Source organism: Bos indicus x Bos taurus, chromosome 10 (genome assembly GCF_003369695.1).
Source record: "Bos indicus x Bos taurus breed Angus x Brahman F1 hybrid chromosome 10, Bos_hybrid_MaternalHap_v2.0, whole genome shotgun sequence".
Taxonomy (NCBI): domain Eukaryota; kingdom Metazoa; phylum Chordata; class Mammalia; order Artiodactyla; family Bovidae; genus Bos; species Bos indicus x Bos taurus.
Window position 1 is genome coordinate 28,849,351 of NC_040085.1, and position 25,510 is coordinate 28,874,860.

The following is a 25,510-nucleotide window of genomic DNA, read 5'->3' on the forward strand; positions in this document are numbered from 1 at the left end:
CAAAAGAGTCTGAAATGCAGTACTTGGATGCAATCTTAAAAATGACAGAATGACCTCTGTTCATTTCCAGGGCAAACCATTCAATATCACAGTAATCCAAGTCTACGCCCCAACCAGTAATGCTGAAGAAACAAAAGTTGAATGGTTCTATGAAGACCTACAAGACTTTCTAAACCGAACACCCCAAAATGATGTCCTTTTCATTATAGGAACTGGAATGCAAAAGTACAAGAGATACGTGGAGTAACAGGCAAATTTGGCCTTGGAGTACAGAATGAAGCAGGTCAAAGGCTAATTGAGTTTTGCCAAGAGAACACATTGCTAATAGCAAACACCCTCTTCCAATAACACAAGAGATGACTCTACACGTGGATATCATGAGATGGTCAATACTGAAGTCAGATAATATTCTTTGCAGTCAAAAATGGAGAAGCTCTATGCAGTCAGCAAAAAAAGACTGGGAGTTGACTGTGGCTCATACAATGAACTCCTTATTGCCAAATTCAGACTTCAATTGAAGAAAGTAGGGAAAAACACTAGACCATTCAGGTATGACCTAAATCACATCCCTTATGATTAAACAGCAGAAGTGACAAATAAATGCAAGGGATTAGATCTGATAGACAGAGTGTCTGAAGAACTACAGATAGAGGGTCATGACAGTACAGGAGGCAGTGATCAAGACCATCACCAAGAAAAAGAAATGAAAAAAGGCAAAATGGTTGTCTGAGGAGGCCTTACAAATAGCTGAGAAAAAAAAAAAAAAAAGATGTGAAAGGCAAAGGAGAAAAGGAAAGATATACCCATTTGAATGCAGAGTTCCAAAGAATAGCAAGGAGAGATAAGAAAGTCTTCCTCAGTGATCAATGCAAAGAAATAGAGGAAAACAATAGAATGGGAAAGACTAGAGATCTCTTTAAGAAAATTAGAGATACCAAGGGAACATTTCATGCAAAGATGGGCTCATAAAGGACAGAAATGGTATGGACCTAACAGAAGCAGAAGATATTAAAAAGAGGTAGCAAGAATACACAGAAGAACTATACAAAAAAGGTCTTAATGACCCAGATAACCTTGATGGTGTGATCACTCACCTAGAGCCAGACATCTTGGAATGTGAAGTCAAGTGGGCCTTAGGAGGCATCACTACGAACAAAGCTAGTGAAGGTGATGAAATTCCAGTTGAGCTATTTCAAATCCTAAAAGATGATGCTATGAAATTGCTGCACGCAATATGCCAGCAAATTTGAAAAACTCAGCAATGGCCACAGGACTGGAAAAGGTGTTTTCATTCCAATCCCAAAGAAAGGCAATGCCAAAGAATGTTCAAACTACCACCAATCGCATTCATCTCACATGCTAGCAAAGTAATGCTCAAAATTCTCCAAGCCAGGATTCAACAGTCCATGAACCATGAACTTCCAGATGTTCAAGCTGTATTTAGAAAAGGCAGAGGAACCAGAGATCAAGTTGCCAACATCCGTTGGATCATCAAAAAAGCAAGAGAATTCCAGGAAAACATCTACCTCTGCTTTATTGACTACATTAAAGCCTTTGACTATGTGGATCACAACAAACTGTGGAAAATTCTTCAAGAGATAGGAATGCCAGACCACCTGACCTGCCTCCTGAGAAATCTGTATGAAGTCCAAGAAGCAAGAGTTAGAACTGGACATGGAACAATAGACTGGTTCCAAATTGGGAAAGGAGTACATCAAGGCTATATATTGTCACCCTGCTTATTTAACTTACATGTAGAGTACATCATGTGAAATGCTGGGCCGGATGAAGCACAAGCTGGAATCAAGATTGCTGGGAGAAATATCAATAACCTCAGATATGCAGAAGACACCACCCTTATGGCAGAAAGTGAAGAAGAACTAAAGAGCCTTGTGATGAAAGTGAAAGAGGAAAGTGAAAAAGTTGGGTTAAAACTCAACTTTCAGAAAACTAAAATCATGGTATCTGATTCCATCATTTCATGGCAAATGGATAGGGAAACAATGGAAACAGTGACAGACTTTATCTTTGGGGGCTCCAAAATCACTGCAGATGGTGATTGCAGCCATGAAGTTAAAAGATGTTTACTCCTTGGAAGAAAAGTTATGACCACTCTAGACAGCATATTAAAAAGCAGATACATTGCTTTGCCAACAACGGTCCATTTAATCAAAGTCATGGTTTCTCCAGTAGTCATGTATGGATGTGATAGTTGGACTATAAAGAAAGCTGAGCACCGAAGAATCGATGCTTTGAACTTTGGTGTTGGAGAAGACTCTTGAGAGTCCCTTGGACTGCAAGGAGATCCAACCAGTATATTGTAAAGGAAATCAACCCTGAATATTCACTGGAAGGACTGATGCTGAAGCTGAAACTCCAGTACTTTGGCCACCTAATGTGAAGAACTGACTCATTAGGAAAGACTCTGATGCTGGGAAAGATGAAGGCAGGAGCAAGAGGGGAGACAGAGGGTGAGATTGTTGGACGGCATCACCAACTAGATGGACATGAGCTTAAGTAGGCTTGGGAGTTGGTGGTGGACAGGGAAGCCTGCCGTTCTGTAGCTTATGGGGCAGCAAAGAGTCGGACATGACTGAGCGACTGAACTAAGTTGTCCTTATGACTTATGTCAATAAAATTAAACCTCCTTTGGGAATCTCCATCAAAAAGTATGTGTTCATTTTTCAAGTATAACTGTTGTAATGTTCCCAATAACGGCTCTATAGCAATGCAAGACCATCAGCTTAAACTACTTTTGAATCAACCAGGGAAGTTTCATTAGGAACAGCTTTGTTATTGTGACAAATACATTTGGATTTTTTCAGCTCTTTCAGAAGTGATCACCAGTAGAAATGGTGTCTTCAGTTAACCTATTCCTTACTACATGAGAGAAGTAGGATTTTCTTTTAGCCACTGATTTCTGGAGAAATTTGGAGATGAACACATTTTCATTTGCCTTTCAGCTGAACTTCTGCTCCTCAGATTTTGACCATCACCTGGGGAAGGTAAGTAGTCACTTCTTTGCACTCACATAAGTGAGCACTCATTGTCCGTATTCTCCCATCTTGCTTCTTAACTTCTGCATTCAATATTTCTCCCTGACCCAGAATGCATCAGTACTTAAATGCTGACACAATTAAGTGATTAACACAAAACACTTCTCAACTCTTCTTTTCCCCAATTCATTTGCTATTTTTGGAAGACCTTCAAGAAAGATGTTGTGCCTCCACAAAGATAATAGCTAGATAATGAATATATCAAAAAAAAAAAAAAGAAGGCAAAAATTTTCACATACAGATCCTTGTAAAATAAGAATGACATCTGGATGCCATAAGGTAGATTTTTCATTTGCTGGTAAAATGTCTCTTGGTTCTTCTATTATAGAACCATAAAGCAAGGGATGCTGTTACAACTCACCTGTTCTCCAGAGCAACTCTGTCTAGTCTGGGTCTATGCTTAACCTGCTTTAAGTAAAATGTTAACCAGCAGAGAAGGTTTGGTATTCCCAGTGCAGAAAATTCACATCAGTGACAAGTCATGGTCACTATTAACCACCAAAAGGTGCTTCTTTCCATATGGAATAGATTCTAAGAAATTTTATTTTTCATTTAAAGCTCTGTGAATTATATTCAGAATAAAATAAAAAGACTCTTCTAAGATTCCAAGTGGTCTGAAAAACCCATTTATATGACAGCATAAAGACTGATTGAAGTGTTTTTCCCCTCCCAGGTTTCTGTTCATTTTCAGTCAATGCCTATTTCTTATGATGTCCTGGGACTCCAAGGTGTCATCCTCAGATAGTAATCTGAACCTGATTTTGCACTTAAGAAGCTACTTCGCTGTACATCAGCATATTTTGCTCTTAAGTCAGGTCTGACAAGGGCACTCCCTGTGATATTCCCCCTGCAGTCAATGCCTCTGGAAACTGCACATTCTCAAGCAGGAAGCTTTTTCATGCTTCTGGGCTGGTGTTTATGTGACTCCCTCAGTTTAAAATGTTCCCACTTCCTCCAATTCTCAAAGAATTTAAATACTTTAAGTCTGACTCAAATGCCATCTCCTTTCTAGAATTCTCCCTCATTCCCCACAATAAGAATGAATTGTTCCTACTTCTGCACTCTCTGCAGCATATTATTTGTCCCTCTATTTTGTACCTATCCATCTTCCCTTTTCTTATACTTAGTTAATTTCACATCTGTTTCCTTTTTCCAGCAGAAACACATAAATACTTCTGGGGATCCCAGATAAAATAGGACAGATGGAAATAAGACTTGGTTGAAACCAAATTCATATTATCCTTTGTTCAAGAAGGCTTTTTGTTTAAACCAATAGTCTAGGTGTTCTTTTGTTTTGTTCTTTGATTTCACATCTAGAATTTTCCAAAGAAACACATTTTTCTTTTCTTTTTTTTTTGGGGGGGGTGTAAAATTTCTTTTTTTAATATAAATTTATTTATTTTAATTGGAGGCTAATTACTTTACAATATTGTATTGGTTTTGCCATACATCAACATGAATCTACCACGGGTGTACACGTGTTCCCCATCCTGAACACCCCTCCCACATCCCTCCCCATACCATCCCTCTGGGTCATCCCAGTGCACCAGCCCCGAGCACCCTGTATCATGCATCAAACCTGGACTGGCCATTCGAGAAACACATTTTTCATGTCTCCTGACATTATTTTGCCTCATGCTGTACTGGAGACATTGCAGAGATCAAAAATACAAAGTCCTCTTTTTGAGAGTTGCTCATAACTCGGGAAATCAAGCAAAAATTCCTCTATCCATCTCAGAAAGCCAAAAGCAGGACTCTAACCCAGAAGGACAGCAATTCAAGGATGCTTATTTTATTCTCACCCGCTGACTCTATGACAGAGAAAAGTGTCCTTCCTACAGCCTGTATCCCTCATGATCAACTCCTCTTACAAGTATTGAACACTCTTGACCCCAAATAAACTCTTTACAAAAGCAGATTCCAATCCAAAGAGAAAAAAAACAGCACCTAGAGGCTAAACATACTAAAGACAATATTTGTGTTTTATGCCATATCATGAACATCAAAAATGCAAGGTTATATAAAACCTAGAGTGGACAAAGGAACAGGGCCCAACCCGCCACCCGCCTCCTCACTCATTTCTGTAGGGTTTTACTTTTTCCTAGAACCTTCCTCAAATAAACAGCTAATCTGTTTGTATTCCTCAAAGTGAAAGTTGAGACAAAATTTTTCATGGAATTTGTTCATGAGAGATGTTGTTCTTACCTGTGTTCTTACTCTGTAATCACCCCAAGAGCAAATGGTGAGTGTAGAATAGAGTATCAGAGCAGAACACCAAACCTGAGGTGCACAGATACATGCATCTTCCCTACTGACAAAGCACATTATTTTTCTTATAATTGTTTTAGCAACAAAAGCAATCTTTGCACAGTTCTCCTAAACTGGGAAATTCACCTCCTACTCTGTGGTAATTGATCTCTCCATCAACTAAAGAAGGGGCCAAAAAAATCACCTGCTCTCCTGTCACTGATCATGCTACTCCTCCTTCCTTGCCTAATCAAATTCAAGTTCCTTACTTAAAAGAAAAGCAGTGTGAGCTTAGCCTGCGTGCTTCGCCTTTGCTAACTGGCCAGACCACAGGGTAATGCTAATGTTTAGGCAGCCTCTAGGTCAAATTATGAGGTACATTTGGAACATTTGATGTCTACACCCTGTGGAGAATTAGAAGTATCTGCTATGACCTCAGGAAATGTCTGTCGAGGATGTACACTCCCAAATAAAGAGCAAGTCTGAATAAGAGCAAATACTGGAAAGGTATCAAATCATCCAGGTTAACACATTAAATGTAATTGCAATTTCAGTCAAAATACCAATGGAACATTCTTTTTTTTTTTTTTTTTTTTACAATTATTCTAAAATTTTCCTGAAAGAATGATCTTTTAAAATATCCAAGAAAAGAGTTTTAAATAATAAGATAAAGATGAAAACAATAAGAGGGAATTCATTCAAGTTATTAAACCATATTATGAAACAATAATAATTTAAACAGTGGTGGAAAGCTTGCAATAAATAGATAAAGTGAACAGAATTTAAAGTTCAGAAACAAAGGCAAGTTCATATAAAATATGGTATATGAAAGGGATCATGGCAAATCACTAGAGAAATAATGGCTTATTTAGATACTTAGCTAGATGTAAACAAGAATGTTTTCTTTCCTCATAACACATGAAGTTAAATCCCAAACAAACTCAAGAACTAAACAACAGCACTGTTTTAAAAATCTGGTAGAAAATATGAACATTTTTTAGATCTTGGGACACAGAAGTTCTCAAATATTTAAATATAGAATCAATAAAATATGTTAATAACAGTGACAGATCTGGCAGAAAAAGCAAACCACTGAATGTCAACAATGCCACCCACAAAAATTAAAAGCAAATGGAAAATTCACATACACACACAGATTGTAAAAGAAAATTCATTACAGAAAAAAAAGATTTTTTTTAACTATAAAGCACTTCAAAATCAGCAACAGAAATAACAAAAGACCTAAAAATATGTTCAACCTAATTAACAGACAATTCAGAAAAAAAATAAAAAGACTAGATAACAAGATGAATTCTTATCCTTTCTAGGAGTAGATATAAATTTAGACAAGAAAACACTTTTTTTTTTGCTAACCAAACTGCAATGACTGAAACAAAATAGGATAACTGAGGTGCAGGAAAATGGGGGCTTCAAACTACTACTGGAGAAAAGTACAAATGTTTCCTACTTTCTAGGAAGATGGCATGACAAGATGTATCCAGAGCCCCAATACATGTATACTCCTTTACTCATAAAGTCCTCTAAGAAAGTTAATCATAAATTTTTCAAGATTTATATAGTAAATATTAATCACATTATTTATACTTCAAAAGTAAAAATCAATAATAAGAATTAAGTAAATATTATAAAGCCACTTAAAAGGATGCCATAGAATAAAGGTATGGAAAAAAATGTTCATAATATATGGCTAAGTGTAAAAAAGCATATTTTAAAATAGTGGATTTGATTTTGTAAAATCATACACACCCACGAGCATGTGCTTTCATATATGCACACACATACAAAAACTCACTAGAGGGCTATACCTCAAAATGCTATCATTGAATGGTGGGGTTACAAGTAATTTATATTCTCTCCTCTTAGGCTTTTCTGTGTTCATATACACCAAAGAATTTTACGCAGATTTAAGATAATTTTTAATTGAAGAAAATGATATTAAAATCATAAAGACAAAGAGTAAGGTAATTATAATAGAATAAAGTATTTTATCTATATTTCTCAAGAGACACTTCTCTTTTAAAAATATTCTTACAGTTCTTTAACCACATCCTCCTTAAATTCAAGCACCAAGACACAGTTGGTTGGAAATAGTTGCTGGCAATCGTCAATTTTAATTTAGTTCCTGGAAATCTGCACTTTAACAGCTGGGAAAATGGACAACTGTATATTAGTGGATTCACTTTGTCTTATGAACCCAGGTCTAAATTGCTCATATTTAGCTATTGGAAAGTTCCTGGTATGAGCAGAGGGAGGTTTAGAATTTAACGATGTCAACAGCATTAAAAAAAAAAAAAAAATCTCTAGTTTAATCTGCCCCAGAGGAGACGGAGGGAAAAAGAAAAAAAACTCAACCTTGGCAACTCCAGGGCATTTTCTATAACTAGACACATATAACTCTCCTGGAATGAAATGGATGTTTAATCCATTTTCCTTCCCTGTGCTTTTAGTCTACTGTTGCATCCAAGTCTTAAAGCATTTCTACGGCTAGTTGTCAGCAATAGCACCAGACTTAGACTGGCCTGGAATGGCCTGCAGAGTGGTGAAGCAGAGACTCAACTCCCAAATATCCTCCACTTAGGAGAAGATCATGAAATATCCCGAGACCCTTGGGTTCTTTGAGAACCACATGTTCTAGGACAAGCTACTCAACATCCCTGTGTCTCAATTCTTCCTCCAAAAGATAGGGACAGTAATTCCAATGCTAGGAAGATCCAACAAGGAATAATCTTTACAAGAAGGAGACAAAATGGTTTAGGGAGAAAAAAACTGTACAAATGTCCTGCCATTTCAATAATGCTACACTGAGAAAGCCATTGGTTTTAGCATACTGAGACTGGAGAGTCTTCACTGGGCATCCTCAAAGGTTAGCAACTTCAGGAATGACCTTTCTGTTAGACGTTTGCAGCCACTGGATTGTGCTGACAAAGGGGGTTGGAAAAGAAGACTTCTTACAAAACCAAAACCTAACGAGAACTGAAAAAAAGAACAATCCACGCTTCTACCCTATGTCCTCTAATATCTACTCTTTTAACCATGATGGCAGAAAAGTACAAATCAACTAACTTATTCAAATGTGCACCGCCAGAGTCACGTATTTTTCCTTCAGTGATTTTCCTGGTAATTCTTTTTCCTCACATCTGTCCTCTTGTCCTGGGTAATATCTCTTTCCTGTCCAAGCTCACTCACCCTTACCTTTCTTCACTTCTTGACATTTCTGCAGAGTAAACCACAAGCACAATTAAAATGAAAAGCTTATAAATAAAGATAATCATGTCTACTGAAGAAAAGAAAAGAACTGAGGAGGGATGCTCCTCGACAGTTTTTCTGTGTTGAGACTGACTTAGTGGGTGACCTGGGCTAGGAGACTTGAAGATATATTCATTAAATACATGCCCTTATCACTTTAGGAGAATCTTAGCAGTATGTCCAATCAAAGAATCTAAAATACTACATCTCTGGTCTTACAATGACTTGCTATTATGGCACCCCACTCCACTACTCTTGCCTGGAAAAATCCCATGGACGGAGGAGCCTGGTAGGCTGCAGTGCGTGGGGTCGCTAAGAGTCAAGCACGACTGAGCGACTTCACTTTGACTTTTCACTTTCATGCATTGGAGAAGGAAATGGCAACCCACTCCAGTGTTCTTGCCTGGAGAATCCCAGGGATGGGGAAGCCTGGTGGGCTGCCGTCTATGGGGTCGCACAGAGTCGGACATGACTGAAGCAACTTAGCAGCAGCAAGGGAAATGTTATAGGAGCATGCTCACAGTTTTTCCCAACAGCTGTCCACCAACAGCACAACCATTCTTATCACACGTGTATTCTTTCACTAACATTTTTCCAAAGAGATGAAAGAAAAACAAAAAATTCATCCATTTGCTTTTTTCAAATAACTATAAACCCACAATGATATTTACATTCAATATGGGAGAGGTATAAAGAATAGGGCTCTAAATATGGGCTTTGGTGTTTGGTTTTAAGTGTTGATTCCATCACTTGCTAGCTGTATTTGTTTCCAAGGGTTGCTGTAACAGATTACCACAAATGGGGTGGTTTATATAACAAATTATTTTCTCACAACTCTAGAAGCCAGAAGTCTAAGATCAAGGTGTTGCCAGAGGTGCTTTCTTCAGGAGATTCTGAGGGCGAATCCATTTCGTGCCTCTTAGCTTCTGCTGATGGCCAATAATCTTGGATGTTTCTTGTCTTGTAGATGCAGCACTCCAGTCTCTGCTGCCATCTTCATATGGCCTCCTCTGTGTGAGACACAAATATCTTTCTCCTTTTTTCTATAAGGAGGATGGTTGTTGGATTCAGGGTCCACCCTAAATCAAGGGGGCTTCCTAAGTAGCTCAGATGGTAAAGAATCTGCCTGCAATGCAGAAGACCCGGGCTCAATCCCTGGGTCGGGAAGATCCCCTGAAGAAGGGCATGGCAACCCATTCCACTATTCTTGCCAGGAGAATCCCATGGACAGAGGAGCTTGGCAGGCTACAGTCTATGGGATCGCAAAGAGCCGGACACAACTGAAGTGACTTAGCACATATACTAAATCTAGGATGATAATCATGTCAAGATCCTTGATTTAATTACATCTACAAAGACCTTATTTCTAAATAAAGTCACATTCACAAGTACTGGGCATTAGGACTTGGACATATCTTTTTGAAACTACCATCTTTCCCACTCCACCAGCTGTGTGACCTGCTGTGTCACCTTTAAGCCTCAATTTCCTTATCTATAGGGTAGGGATACTAATTACAATATTGTAGAATCATGTGGAAGTCGCTCAGTCATGTCCAACTCTTTGCAACCCCATGGACTAGAGCCCACCAGGCTCTAGTCCATGGGGTTTTCCGGGCAAGAATACTGGAGTGGGTTACCATTCCTTTCTCCAGAGGATCAAACCTGGGTCTCCTGTACTGCAAGCAGATTCTTTACCATCTGAGCCACCAGGGAAGCCCAATCGTAATCAAGCTTAAGTAAGATAATAGTTATAAAGTGCTTCATTATAAAGTGTATATTGCTTGATTTCTAGTAAACACTCAATGATTGTCAGCTGCTGGTATTATTAGTATTATCATTATTTCACTATTAAGCTTCTTGCAAGATTTAGAGATAACAAAGCACAAATATTTTCCCAACAGTCTTATCTCCAGGAAAGGATGGATGCACATTGACTATAGACCTGGCTTTAACTTTTGTAACTCATCAAGTCCTTAATATTATTAAGTACATGGTTGCTGAGACCCTGAGGTTATAGGGTACAGACTACAGCTGATACCTGCTGTGCTGATATAGATGTAAAGATGGGCTTTCTACTCTGGAAAATAGTATGAGGTTCCTCAAAAGGAGTTGCCATATCATCCAGCAGTCGCATGCCTGAGCACGTATCTGGGACAAAACTGTAATTCAAAAGAACACATGCCCCTCTATGTTCATAGCAGCACTACTCACAATAGCCAAAACTGGAAACAACCTAACTGCCCACTGACAGATGAATGGATAAAGAAGATATTACATATATGCAAAGGAATACTGTAAAAAAAGAGTGAAATAATGCTATCTGTAAAAACCTGGACGGACTTAGAGATGATCACACTAAGTCAGTCAGAAAGATAAATACCACATGATAACACTTATATGTGGAATCTAAAATATGACACAGATGAACCTATCTGAAACAGAAACAGACTCACAAAAACAGAACAAACTATGGTTGCCAAGGGGGATGAGGTGCAGGAGAGTGATGAATCGGAATTTGGGGATTAGCAGATGCAAACTATTATATATAGAATGGATAAGCAACAAGGTCCTACTGTATAGCACAGGGAATTCTATTCAATAGCCTGTGATAAACAATAATGGAAAAGAATATAAAAATGTATATTTATGTCTAACTGAATCATGCTGCTCTACAGCAGAAATGAACACAACTATACTTCAATAAAATAATTTTTTTTAAAAAGACTGGCTTTCTTTTTCCTTTTCAAAACCAGCCTTCTCTCCTATCCTCTCTTCTGGAACTTCCCAAGAAAATAACAAGTAAAGAGATGCTATTGTTCTAGGATTTCTGAGAGGATGCTTATGCTAAAGTTTTCCACTCTGACAAGTGAAGCATCACTTAAAATCCCTGGCCACCAATGTGACATTAGACAGAGGCAGCAGCAGGAAACTTTCTACTAATATTTCCCACTCCCTCTAGTTTCCCATCACTCTTCTACATGAAAGTGAAAGTCAATCAGTCATGTCCAACTCCTTACGACCCCATGGGCTATACAGTCCATGGAATTCTCCAGGCCAGAATACTGGAGTGGGTGGCCTTTCCCTTCTCCAGGGGATCTTCCCAACCCAGGGATCAAACCCAAGTCTTCCACATTGCAGGCAGAATCTGTATCAGCTGAGCCACAGGGAAGCCCAAGAATACTGGAGTGGGTAGTCTATCCCTTCTCCAATAGATCTTCTTGATCCAGGAATCGAACTGGGATCTCCTGCATTGCAGGTGAATTCTTTACCAACTGAGCTATGAAGGAAGCCCCTTACTCTTCTATACTTTGACTCATTAGAGTACATGAAGGTATAAATTATAGATTAGATGCAAAATTCATTCTTCCCACAGTGTCAGCCACCACCAGCAGAAGTCAGTATTGTCACAAAATGGGAATGAATTCCAAAGGAATCAATTAAAACACCAAGGGCAGTATTGTAACATGGAAGCAGCTTTGTATTCTACTATAAGTTAATCATTAAAGTGATGTTGCCTATAAACTTAAAATACACATAATGACCTATCTCTGAGAACCCTGCCTCCCAGGCAATGAGAATTAAGCTAAAATACCTTTGTTTAGCTTACAGGAAAGTTCCTGACCAGGACCATATGTGAATGACTGCAGAAAGGAAGAAATTAACACATCCCCTCTGGAGGCTGATGGGGACCAGGATATGTTTGAAGAAGCCTGAATCCTAACTCAGGCAAGATGGCTCTTTGGGACATGAGCTCACCATCTCTTCGGTTTGCCAGCTTTCTGAACAGAGTCACTGCTCCTTCCCCTAACAACTCAATTTATTAGCCTGTTGGGTGGCAAGCAGTAGGAGCTTGGGCTCTATAACAACAAAATAAGAATGAATTTCAAAGAAATTGATTAGAACACTAAGTGCAATATTAATGAATAGAATATCTATCAGAGTAATGTGGTAGGCATTATGAAGAAAAAGAAACACAAATAAGAACTGAGTACAGCAAAAATTTGTCACCATACCGTGTTTCGTAGTCATTTAAAATATGTATAACTTTTCTCAGAATTTTCTCCTAAGTCCTTACTTTTGTTTACTTATCTACAGGACAGAATACCTAGCAGGTAGAGGTTTTGTTCACAAGATTGAACAAGATATACATCCACAAATAACTGGTTGTTGAGTTCCAAACTTCCATTCCATTTACTGAGTAGTTTCATATATTTGGTCAAAACAGCTTCCCCAAATTTTATGTAGATGTGATCTTCAACATATATACATGTATTAATTAATTTTACTCCAAACCTTTAAGGATTCATTTAAATAAAGCCTAGTGAAAAGGTTAATAACAAAAGCTTAACACAATAAAAAGTCAGAATTGGGTAGGGAGAGAATTTTTTATTTTTTAAATTCTTAAATAAACAAACAAACAAAAAACATATAAGGAGGCTCTCTGCTGCCACACTGCAAGCTTTGAAAGGGTTTAAAGTGAAAAGCTCTTAGGAGGTTTCTGACTTAAAAAAGAAAAGATATATTTTTAGTGCCTAAGATCCAAAGATGTGAAGATAAGGGAAAACATAAGCCGTTTCTTTGTTTGGATTTAGCTGCAATTTTTTTTTTTTTTTTTTCTTTCTGAAATCTGCTCTATTTGGAGTTGACAGGGTGAATGAGTGGTCCTGCTGGTCTGGTGGTTACATGATCCTATGCAAAATGCAGATGGCAGGAGAAGTCATTCCCCATATGCCCTGGCTTGGACCATCCCCCGTGCTCTCTACAGAAAGGGATCATTCCATCCAACTCTGTGGTCAGTGGCAAAACGATTTGTTGAACTGCCCCAAAGCACAGAGCTTGGCCTACTGATGAACTGACAATTCAAGGGGTCAAACAAACGATTTTGTGTTTTCTTCCCAGGAAAAAAAGAATTTTAATTCTGGAATTCTGATGAACCCATTATGGAAACTGAAATCTAAGATAGTAATACATTGAGTGACTACAACTCTGGAGTGACAGAATCGTGAAATACAAAGGGAAATGATGTCCCGGATCCAAATATGCAGCCAGAAATTGAATTGTCACAACTCGTTTTGTATGAGGGCAGCTTTGCCTCAATATTTAAGCAGAAGCAAAACCTTGGCTGTATGTTCCCTTTTGGAAAGTCACCCCAGCTCCACACGGTTATCTAATACTAAATCTTCTTCTAGAAAATAAAGTGAGAATCACTGTACTGATTTCCAACTAAATGCTAAATGCACATCCAGAACCAAAGTTGTGTCTAGCACTTAAAACATTCAAAAAACAAATACTAAGCTGTTTGACATACTTCTTCAAGATGTTGGCCTTTTGGAAATCTTGGGGAATGCTATGACAAGAATCAAAGTCAGAAACACATGTAGCGTCCATCTTTTTTAACAGACTTAGAAAATTCACAGAATCTTCGAAGGACAGAAACAGAGGGGAAAATAGAGCTGTGGAAGTCAAAATGAAGTGGGTCGACTTATTCAAAGAGAAGGACAAAAATTCATAGATGATCAAGGAACAGATTTTTTTTTTTTCTCTCCATCTTATCACATTCAAGCTCCTTGCTAGGTTTTGAGTTTGGAGAACAAACATCAGTCACACTCTCCAAGAAATATTGCCATCAAGAGAAGTCTATGCCTTCATTTGGAACTTCAGAAGATTACAGGTTTGCCAGAAGTCCCTGTACTATCTTGAATACGCTGACACAAGTAAGTGATTAATATCTCAGCAGATACAAAGTCTAGGCCAGTAGTGTATTTAGTCCATTTCTCACGCTCCGTCTCACCAGAGAGTCCTTTTGGACCTTTCCCTCACTGCCTCCAAGAGGGGTATAAAGATATAGACAATTATCCCTTTGGGGACTCTGGAAAATCAGAGAAAAAATAATTAGAAGTTAAATGAAATTAGAGGATATCCTTAGTCATGGTAAAGGACATGAAATACTTCACTACCAAGGATTTCAATCTTCTAGGGATCAATGAACCCCAAATGGCATCTAAAAAGACTAGTTGACAGTTCTGTTTTTTTAAAATGTGATGATAGCTTGTGTCTGTTCACACAGAGTGTATGCCTTTCCATTTTGAAGATTTGGGGATGAGAAGAATAACACAAAATGCAGCATGGACCACGAATGAAAATTGCTTTGGACATGCAAACCCAGGAGATGCCAGGCTCTGACACTCCTATTTCTTTCTTTGATCTGACTCTTCAAACATGATCCATGTACTGGCAAGTTTCTCTCATGTCCCTGGTAAGCTTGGCTTTCCAACCCATTGTTTTTATGTATGAATAAGAAAAGACTATTTAGTGGTCATGCTACATATGGTTTTCATATTGTCCCTTAATCACTCAGTTTGAAAATAAATCGAAGAGGAATGGAGTTAAAGTTCTTGGGATTGGGGTGAGAGCTTCAGACTCCTATAAGGCAACATTAATGTGTAGAGCATTTAATGCAATTCTGGAACATCTGCAGGGCAGCTGTCTTGTGTAGCCTAAGTTCACACTAACCTTTCATTACATGTCCCCACAGAATGAAAAACATATATGTGGGGGTGGGGCTGGGAGGGGAAGTGTGTGCATGTGTGTGTATGTGTGTGTGTGTGTGTGTATAATTGATGTTGCTTAAATTAAAAACAATGACAAATGACTTGAGCCTGTTTTAAAAATCTGACTATGAATACTCACCAGGGATACACTGAGTAATTATTAATGACTAAAGAGGTTTGTTCTCCATGTATGCTAGAAAAGAGAAATTATCAATTGTCTTCAAGGCAAGATAAAACAGCTATATGATTCAAATATCCAACTAAGCTGGAAAAGCCTGACTAACCTGAAGGATGAGCCTGTCTGAATATCTGCTCAGGGTCTATGGTAATCTCAGCTCCTTTTCTCCCTCTTAGTCTTGGCCTCTCTGTGGGTAGAGGCCCACCACTCAAGACCACATCTTGGTTTCTCATCCCAAGTTTTCAGTCTGTGGCCATGTAACTCTGCTGCTGCTTTTGATTCTGTCTCTCCAGCTAATCATTCAGCAGAGTTGTTGCCCCCAAAACACCCACCCTCTACCTTTAGAATGATCAGAACCTTTCTATAACCTATTGATTCTTATTTTTTTCATGCTCTCCCCAATTCAGGAAATACCAAATTAAATAGGATTCCTTACTATAGGATTCCTCAAAGTCTTCACCTTGCCAAAGTGTATTATGGATCCAGGAGGGATAAAGCAGGTTTGGTCCAGTTGGCTCTTTCCCTGGGGCTTAAACAATTTTTTAACTCATAAAATAAAATTGACTTGTATTTATTTTTTTCCTACCACTCAAAATATTTGAATGTTTGAGTCAGCCCTCCATAATAATAGAGCAATAGTAGAGCATTCATAGAGTACTTAAAGGATGCTATGGAAAATTCAGAAAAAAATAGTTCATCTAATTTTGAGGAATGTGAAATATTAATACTCAAGCCATTTCTGAAAATTTGCTATTTTGTTCATGCAGATCCTTTATGAAGAATAAAAATACAAATAAAGGTAAAAATTATTTTTGTATTTTATTCTTTTTAATTTTATTCAATTGCTGTCACTTGCTGTCACTAACAAGTAAGAAAAATGTCTTTCAAAGGCTTCCCAATATCAGCTATGTCAAGAATGGCAGGGCATACCTAGGCAGTGTCACCAAAATAAAAAGGAAAGATACAAATCTACTAAATACCTAGACAATGAGTCAATCAGGATTGAGTGCCTTGAGCTGAAACAAGCAGGGGTGGAAATGACTAAAATAAAGGACAGCCAGGCTACTGAAGTAAATTACAGCTGGTAATGAAATTAAACTCTTAAATTCAAGGTTTTTAAAATTTGTTTTGGGGTGAGTGTGTATGTGGGTTACGTAAAGGGCATAGGTTTGGAGGTAAGGTTTTCAATGGTACAGAAACAAACAGGCTGGAAATTTTTAGTCAAATAAGTGTGGAGTGGAGAGAGCATCCAGATGGAAAATTAAAATTAAGTTTAAAAACAACCTAAGGGATCCAAAGGCCTGCAAAAGGAATATTCTATGACTGGAGAACATGGCTAAGACATACATAACTTCATCACTATGCAGATCGTACAATATTTCTTGTGCAGCCTAATAAAATGTGCCCAAAGATAGCATTCTAAGCTACACAGAAAATACCAAAGCCCAGACATACTTCACTGCCAGTCTCTGGGCAGGCTGGCTTAAGGCAAGATGTTCTGGAACACCTGGTTGGCTGGCAGACTATCCTTGACTGCAGCATTTGAGGACCAAAAAGGCATTTATTTCAGCTTCTCTGATCCTTTCATATGGTAAAGAAGCAATCAAAGAATACTGGCTTTATTTTTTTTAAAGCACTGGTTTTGATCCACTTGAAAGGAAATGGTGGGGGTTCTAGGAGAGAAGAGGAGTAATGTGTTTCACAGCTTCAAATCAAGCGCTGTTGGAAAAAATGTCCAGAAAGCAATTCAGAGTGAAAATATTTGCTTTCTGGCTAAATAGCCAGTAGCTTTTTATTGCAAAATGGAAATAAACAGTCCTCCTCATTTATACCAAAAAAGGGCAATCTACAAATAGCCCAAATCCCAAAATAAAGGTATTGCCCAACAGACTACAACATGATTCACTGAGGTCTTGACTTCAATTTCCTCAATGGTTACAGTACATAGATTGGAGTGGGCTGGAGTTGTGATTAATAAAAGTCTCAAGTATTCTCAGTTTTACCCCATAGGGTCATGGCCAGTGGATCTGTGCCTTTCACTTTGTTAATTGGACAGATGCCCTCTCTCCTTTATAGTGCCCTGGGATGTTAAAACCCATGTCCAGACAATATGCAATGACAGTAATAACAAATTAAATGAGAGATATTTCTACGAAACTGTTCTATTTAATGGCAAATAGCTTACAAAAGAGAGGATGAAAAATAGACACAAAGTCAATGATGTTTACCATGAGAAAATAAAAGATAATGAGGAAAATGGCAGGTATAGTAATTCCTTTCTATATTTCTAAAATAGCATTCACTCATTTGACAATGTATTGAATACCTACCACAATGGCACTGGAGATATGGAGAAGAGTAAAAAGCTAGTGGAGGTGATGGAATTCCAGTTGAGCCATTTCAAATCCTGGAAGATGATGCTATGGAAGTGCTGCACTCAATATGCCAGCAAATTTGGAAAACTCAACAGTGGCCACAACATTGGAAAAGGTCCGTTTTCATTCCAATCCCAAAGAAAGGCAATGCCAAAGAATGCTCAAACTACTGCACAATTGTACTCATCTCACATGCTGGTAAAGTAATGCTCAAAATTCTCCAAGCCAGGCTTCAGCAATACATGAACCGTGAATTTCCAGATGTTCACGTTGGTTTTAGAAAAGGCAGAGGAACCAGAGATCAAATTGCCAACATCTGCTGGATAATGGAAAAAGAAGAGAGCTCCAGAAAAACATCTATTTCTGCTTTATTGACTATGCCAAAGCCTTTGACTGTGTGGATCACAACAAACTGTGGAAAATTTTGAAAAAGATGGGAATACCAGACCACCTGACCTGCCTCTTGAGAAACCTATATGCAGGTCAGGAAGCAACAGTTAGAACTGGACATGGAACAACAGACTCGTTCCAAATAGGAAAAGGAGTACGTCAAGGCTGTGTATTGTCACCCTGCTTATTTAACTTATATGCAGAGTACATCATGAGAAACGCTGGGCTGGAAGAAGCACAAGCTGGAATCAAGACTGCCGGGAGAAATATCAATAACCTCAGACATGCAGATGACACCACCCTTATGGCAGAAAGTGAAGAGGAACTAAAAAGCTTCTTGATGAAAGTGAAAGTGGAGAGTAGAAAAGTTGGCTTAAAGCTCAACATTAAGAAAACGAAGATCATGGCATCCGGTCCCATCATGGGAAATAGATGGGGAAACAGTGGAAACAGTGTCAGACTTTATTTTTCTGGGCTCCAAAATCACTGCAGATGGTGGTTGCAGCCAGGAAATTAAAAGACGCTTACTCCTTGGAAGGAAAGTTATGACCAACCTAGATAGCATATTCAAAAGCAGAGACATTACTTTGCCAATAAAGGTCCATCTAGTCAAGGCTATGGTTTTTCCAGTGGTCATGTATGGATGTGAAGTTGGACTGTGAAGAAAGCTGAGTGCCAAAGAATTGATGCTTCTGAACTGTGGTGTTGGAAAAGATTCTTGAGAGTCCCTTGGACTGCAAGGAAATCCAACCAGTCCATTCTAAAGATCAGTCCTGGGTGTTCTTTGGAAGGACTGATGCTATAGCTGAAACTCCAATACTTTGGCCACCTCATGTGAAGAGTTGACTCATTGGAAAAGACTCTGATGCTGGGAGGGATTAGGGGGCAGGAGGAGAAGGGGACAACAGAGGATGAGATGGCTGGATGGCATCACTGACTCGATGGACATGAGTTTGGGTGATCTCCGGGAACTGGTGATGGACAGGGAGGCCTGGCGTGCTGCGATTCATGGGGTCGCAAAGAGTCAGACACGACTGAGAGACTGAACTGAACTGAAAATGTCATCACTTTGTCAGGAAGACAGAAGTCAAGATGCTTATGTGTAAACACTGATGTTTTATATCTAAATAGCAGTTGAAAGGTCCCAGAGCCTTTTCAGCCACAGTATCTCACTTGGTCCTGATAAGAACCACTAGTTACAAGAATAGTCAAGGCAATATATGAGAATACAGAGTCAGAACGATGGAGTTTCTTTCCAACCTTCTGCACATAAGAATGAGATCTGAAATTTGATCTCAGATCTCCTGTTCCATCCTCTATCTAGAAAATTAAAAATAAGCTAGGTAATAAGAAGTCTTTTCACATTCAATCACTCCAAATATAGCTGTTTCTCTCGATCCCATACTATGCAAGTTCCCTCTTGCCCTGGAAGCCAAGTCATGATAAAAAGAATGATCTCAGACTATCTCAACTACACATGAGACAAAAATCTTCATCAGAGCAAGCATAACACCCTGAGGAATTATTCACAGTGACTAATATGACAAATAAAGAATTTGGAAATCTAAATTGTGAATGTTGCCCATGAATTCATCCCCTGAAGTCATATTTAGTAAGAATCTACTATGTCCCATGTGCTTCCCAGGCACAAGGGCTTTAAGACTGATGAAGACTGTCAAGCTCTCTATTTTCATGAGAAGGAAACAATAAGCAAGAGACAAATGAGTACAATAATTGCAGTTGGTGTTAGTGCTTTTAAAAATAGTCTGATGAGGTGATAAGATGAAGAAAAATTGGAAGGGGAGGGTAGGATGTTAGATCAGATGGTCCTGGAAGGTGTCTTTGCAAAAGTGACAGTTGAGCTGAGAATGTGAAACTTCCAGGATATGGAAACCTGGGACAGAGCACTTTCACCTGAAGGAACAGCAAGGGCAGGTCAGGGAGTAAATGAGCCTGAAGCACATCATAGTGAATAAGACAGTTGGTCCAAGAGGAGGTTGGAGGCCAGCGTGGACAGGTCCTTGGAAGCAGTGGTAAAAAGATGGGATCTCTTTTCTAAGGGTAATGGGAATTCACTAGAGGATTTAAGGGAATAAAGTTATCTGATTTCAGCAAATTATTCATGAAATGAATCCTAGAACCTCCAAATACTGGGAAAGATGCTCTTGAGTAATCATCTGGCATATTATTTCCCTGATGATGGAAATGTATCTGAATAACTAGCACAAGCATGGTGGGGCAGTCACAGGCGCCACTCTGATTCAGAGCCTTGCTATCTACTTATGGAACCCACAGATTTGCAATGTGGTCCTTGTACAAAAGATCTCAGGCAACCATGAAGAGTGAGTCCAGGGGGAGCCCTCCTGGACTCAGTCTGGCATTTATCACAGCCACGGTTGCAGAGGCAAGTTTGTGAAGCTGAGTTGACACACAGCAGGAACATGCAGGCATTGTTTTCTGGGGTTTCTTCTTCCATATTGTCTCCCAGGAAACAGACTCAGTGACTCAATCCTTTTCTCCATTTCTAATTTCTGCCATCAATGGCCAGTGATTATCTAAATGGGATTTCTCAAGTATGTCTTCAGTGTATTAAGGCTGAAGTAGTAGGCGTAAAGCATGTTTTTAAGCAAGAACTACCTTCCGTATAATGATCAATTCTTTCACTTATCCAGCCTGTCATCTGTTACCCGTAAGCAGTTCCACATGCATTGGTTTATATTTGAGATACGAGACTATTCAGCCGTGGCATCCATTTGGTAACATCAGGCACATGTTTTAAACATGTTTAACATTATTGCCCTATTACATCTTGCCACAGAGCACTCCTTCCTAAGAATACAATGCTTTTTGTGAATACCACCTCATTAATCCTGGGAGAGGCAGTGACTATCATTCTCTCTGTATTCTACCAATAAGGAAAAACCACTGAGAGATTCAGAGTGAGCCAAGATGATGAGCAGCTACTTAATGGCAGAATGGTGAGTGAATTCCTGGTTCTACTTGAGCTGATGCCATTACATTCTGCCCCACCTGCCCTGGACCAATACGTGAAGCACTAGCAAATCAACTACCTAACATCCATCCATAAACTTCACATGCTGGAGTCTTCACAATCCTAAAGAATCTGTTTGAGTCCCTACCATTCTGGAAGCTGTTTTCTTTATCAGGCAGGTTTCATTCCTTTCAGGTTCGTGCTCTAGTTTCCAACCACATTTACAAACAATAGGCACAGTCATTCAGGCTCTGAATTCAAGATCAAAGGCTCCCTTCAACCTTTTTACGGCTGTGTTGGACACTCACAGGGTTCTGGATGGACCAGGCACTTCAACTTAGCATAAGTCTCTGTTTTTAAACTAATCAAAACAACCCTGTAAAACTTTGAAGCAGTTCATGACTTGGATTGTTTTAATTAATGCTGGGTTTTCAGTAAACTCTGTTTGTTAGAAATTTGAAATTCTAGAATTTTGCTATCTTATGTCTTAAAATGAAGAGATTCTTTCCAGTCTTGAATATCCTAAAAGTTACTGTTGAGGTCTATGGTGCCAAGCTTTGAGTATGAATTTTTTCAGCTTTTGATAAAACTCATGATGACAGCTACCCTTTGTGGCTTGTGGAAAAGCAAAGAAAATACACAAAGAAGACCTCAGATCTAAAATTATTTGGTGGGTAACTGTGAATTTGATAACTGTGAGAAGCAAGTCACTTCCATGCATACACCAATTAACTGTAGTTGCTTTTTTCTGTCATTTTGTACCATTACCACATTTCTACAATTACTATTGACTTCTTTTTTCAGTGAGAAAAAATGAACAATTAGAAATTCCTATGTTGGACAAAAGTAATTGGAGAATAATGAGTCAGTCAAAGCCATCTCCCCCTTGTTCTTCTCTTAATCCTCAAGTAATTAATATCTATGGCATTTTTCAGTGTACCCAACCATCTGGGCCCATGAACTGACAAAAATATTCATTAGTCTCTTATCATAGAAGTCCTATTCACCTTGTTCCAAAGCCACAAGCACATTCTCATGTGAGTTTTCCATTTTCTTGGATTTCATCGAGTTGCAAAAGACCCACTTGATGCTAGTGCCTGAATTCCAGTACTTTACTACTGTACACAGATGCTCACTCCAAGTCTTTTCATGCGCATTATGCTTTGAATATACACTTAGCAGCTAATTGCCTTCAGGGAAAGGATTCAGGTGAGGATGCATGGGGCCTCTCTCTCTCTCAACATTTTCCTCTTCCCATTCTCCTTTCTACACAATATTGAGGAATGTTCAGAGGCTTGTGTTAAAGGTAGCCATGCTCATGTCTGGATTTTTTCCTAGACAGGAGTTTCCTAAAAAGATTATCCCACCAAATTACTAATACTTAAAATTCATAGAAGTGGAACAAAATGTTACAGCCACAATGTAAATGTGAGTTCTTAGGAAAAGATAACTCATAACTGAAAGTCAAACGAAAATGTAAATATAATATCTGACAGGAGAGATAATGGGATTTAGGATCAGGAAACTAGGTTCAAGCCTCAATTCTGCCACTTTCTATCTGTGTGAATCTGCACAGATGATGTATCCTGAATCTCAGGTTGTTTGCAAAAAATGCAAAATAGTTACCTTTATAGAGATTTTACAATTTAGGAGAGAAGGAAATTCATCCATAAAACTAATCTAATCAACATTGCCAAATACAATGATCAATTTTTAGTTTTCATCTACTTCATCCACTAATCGTATTTGATATTAAGGGCCCCTCCCGCATCCTTGATATATTTTTTCACTTGGCCTCCTGGAAACCACACCCTCATTGGTTACCATCATCCTACATCAGTTGGTTGATCCTTCTCTGTCCTCTTTGCTGCTTCCTCCTTAGCTTTCTGGCATCTTAACATTTGAGTGCTCCAGGGCTCATGTTTTAAGAGGCTGAAGCCAAGCTCCTCAAACATTCAGAACCAGCAAGAGATCAAAGTCAACTCTGGGGCAGGGAGAAGAGCTGGTTGGCCTGTGTGAGGATGAAGCTCTGCTCATTGATGGATGCATGCAGAGCTTCAGTGGTGAAAAGAGTGGGATGTGACCATACGGTCTAAATTATCCAGAATAACTTTTACTTTAAATAGTCTGACCTGCATGAACAAATATGTATTGCAGGCTTGACCTTTGTTCAATGAGGAGGCCTTAGACACATGTCAGTGCCCCAGCTTGCAACTAACAAATGAAACATCTCAAAATGTCTCTCTTACCAAAAGGATTTATGTCAGATTTACAGACTAAGAGTTGAGGGGCTGAGTTTAGAATTGAAGTGGTGGCCTGGGCAAGAGGGTGATGGCAATTCAACCCAAGGCCTCCAAAATGTAGATATTCCTTGAGGTGGAGCAAGAAATCTTGGATACACATGGAATGTGTGTTGGGTAGTAGCCAATTTACATACTAGATTTCTAATCAAGATGTATTAATTCTTCAGAAATGCTGTTCTTTTACTCTGTCTTCCAGGGACAACTCAGCTCTACAGGTTTTAAAATATTCCTTGGGAGCATTATCTCTGTATTAAATTCCAGATAACTCAGCCATTAAAAAAATAAAATAAAATGAAATCCTGTTATTTGCAGCAACATAGACAGAACTTGAAGGTATTATGTTAAGGGACATAAGTCAGAAGGAGAAAGACAACTACTGCATGATTTCACTCATATGTGGAATCTAAGAAAAATGAAAAATAAAACAAAAACAAACTCAGACACTAAGAACAGGTTAGTGGCTGACAGAAGGGAATAGAACTGTGCAGTGATGGATGGTAACTAGACTTGTAGTGGTGATCACTTTGTAGTGTATATACATGTTGAATTATAATGCTATATATATGAAAATTATAGAATGAAAATAAAATAAAAAAATAAAAAAAACAATAATAAATCCAGATAGAGTGCAAGAGAGTAACAGGTCCAACAACAATAAATAAACTAATATTCTACCTACTTTATGCCTAACTTATGTAATTTACAAATGGCTCTCTCCAATGATCCCCATTGTAACAAGAACATACCAGTATGATCCAATTTTATAATGAATCAATCGACATTCAGAGAATAGTTAAATCAATTGCCCAAGGTTGTTCAACCAGTGGTGAAAACAAGATGCCAACAGACAACCTGACTCATTACCCACAGGCCCACTTACACCATGGAGCCTGGGTCATCGTCTAAGGCAGAGCTGTCACATGACTTTGAGCTAGTCTTGCCACTGCCCTGATGAGTATTCTGCATTAATATATATGAAAACAACAAAGGGACAGATATATCATTATATTAAAGGTTTGTCCATCTCCATGCAGTAATTGGCCCTTTTAGTATTTCAGTGCCGTAAGTCACCCATTACATGGCTATTCCTAAGTCAGTCCCACCAAAGACCATTAATGTCAGAAAGACCTAGTATTTCATCACTAAACCATCTCCAAGAATGTTTAACACCTTGTCTGGGGCTGCATTTAAAGACTATAATTATAGGGCAAGGATGGCATGCAAACTGTCCTTAAATCTTATTCTAACATAACCAAACAAAACATCAACTTGATTAAGGGCTCCAGGACATTGGGTAAAAGCTACTGCCATGTGTTTTTAGGCTTCAAAGACTAATAGTTAAAGTGCTCACCATCACAAGAGGACAAAAATATATACCAGCTGCTCAGCTTTGCCTAAGCCTGTGAACTCAAGATGAAAAGAATCAAAGTAATCAGGCCTCAATAAACAAAAGCCTGGCTCAACATTAAGAAGCCCCCACTAAGGGGGCAGGACACCTCTAGGCTGTAGGTGCTTTGGGGCTTCTGGTATGGAAACATTTACTAAGAGAGTAGTATTATTTCACCAGCTGTGAGATGCTGTTAACCTCTGCTGTGTTTGAACTCCACTTGTTTGTTCTTGCCTCTGAATTTGCTTTCCTTTCCACTAAGCATATCTGGTTCCTCCTCTCCATACTGGAAAAAAAAAAAAATGGACCTGATTGATCCTCCTTTAAAGCCTCTTTGGGCTTCCATTGTGGCTCAGCGGGTAAAGAATCCATCTGCAATGCAAGAGACCTGCGTTCAATCCCTGGGTTGGAAAGATCCCCTGGAGAAAGGAAAGGCTACCCACTCCAATATTCGGGCCTGGAGAATTTCATGAGCTGTATAGTCCATGGGGTTGCAAAGAGTCAGACACGACTGAGCAACTTTCACTTTCAATCAAAGGATGAAGAATATTGCCTTTGGTTCTCTTATATGACTGTCATCTTTCCTTTGCAAGATGTAAGAAGTGTCCAGCACAAAACTCTTATCTCTAACTGCTTCTGTTGAGAAGTGAAGAGAGGGATGATCAGCTAAATTCTGCTTAGTCTCTGTGTCCCATTTCCCTATGCCCAAGGAAGCATCTTCCAGTTCTTCTCAACTTTGAGTCCTGTTTCTCAGCATCACAGCT

The 25,510-nt window shown here is 38.7% G+C and overlaps 1 long non-coding RNA gene across 5 annotated transcripts in view; it reads left to right on the forward strand.

Moving 5' to 3' along the window:
- Window positions 1-25,136, forward strand: part of LOC113900070 — a 41,494-nt gene extending 16,358 nt beyond the window's left edge. The window contains exons 3-6 of one of the 5 annotated variants that reach the window (XR_003513062.1): window positions 2,964-3,005; window positions 12,173-14,826; window positions 16,067-16,098; window positions 20,981-25,136. This is a non-coding gene — a long non-coding RNA (uncharacterized LOC113900070). The other 4 variants (XR_003513063.1, XR_003513064.1, XR_003513061.1 and 1 more) reach the window with 4 other exon arrangements.
- The last annotated feature ends 374 nt before the right edge of the window (window positions 25,137-25,510 follow it).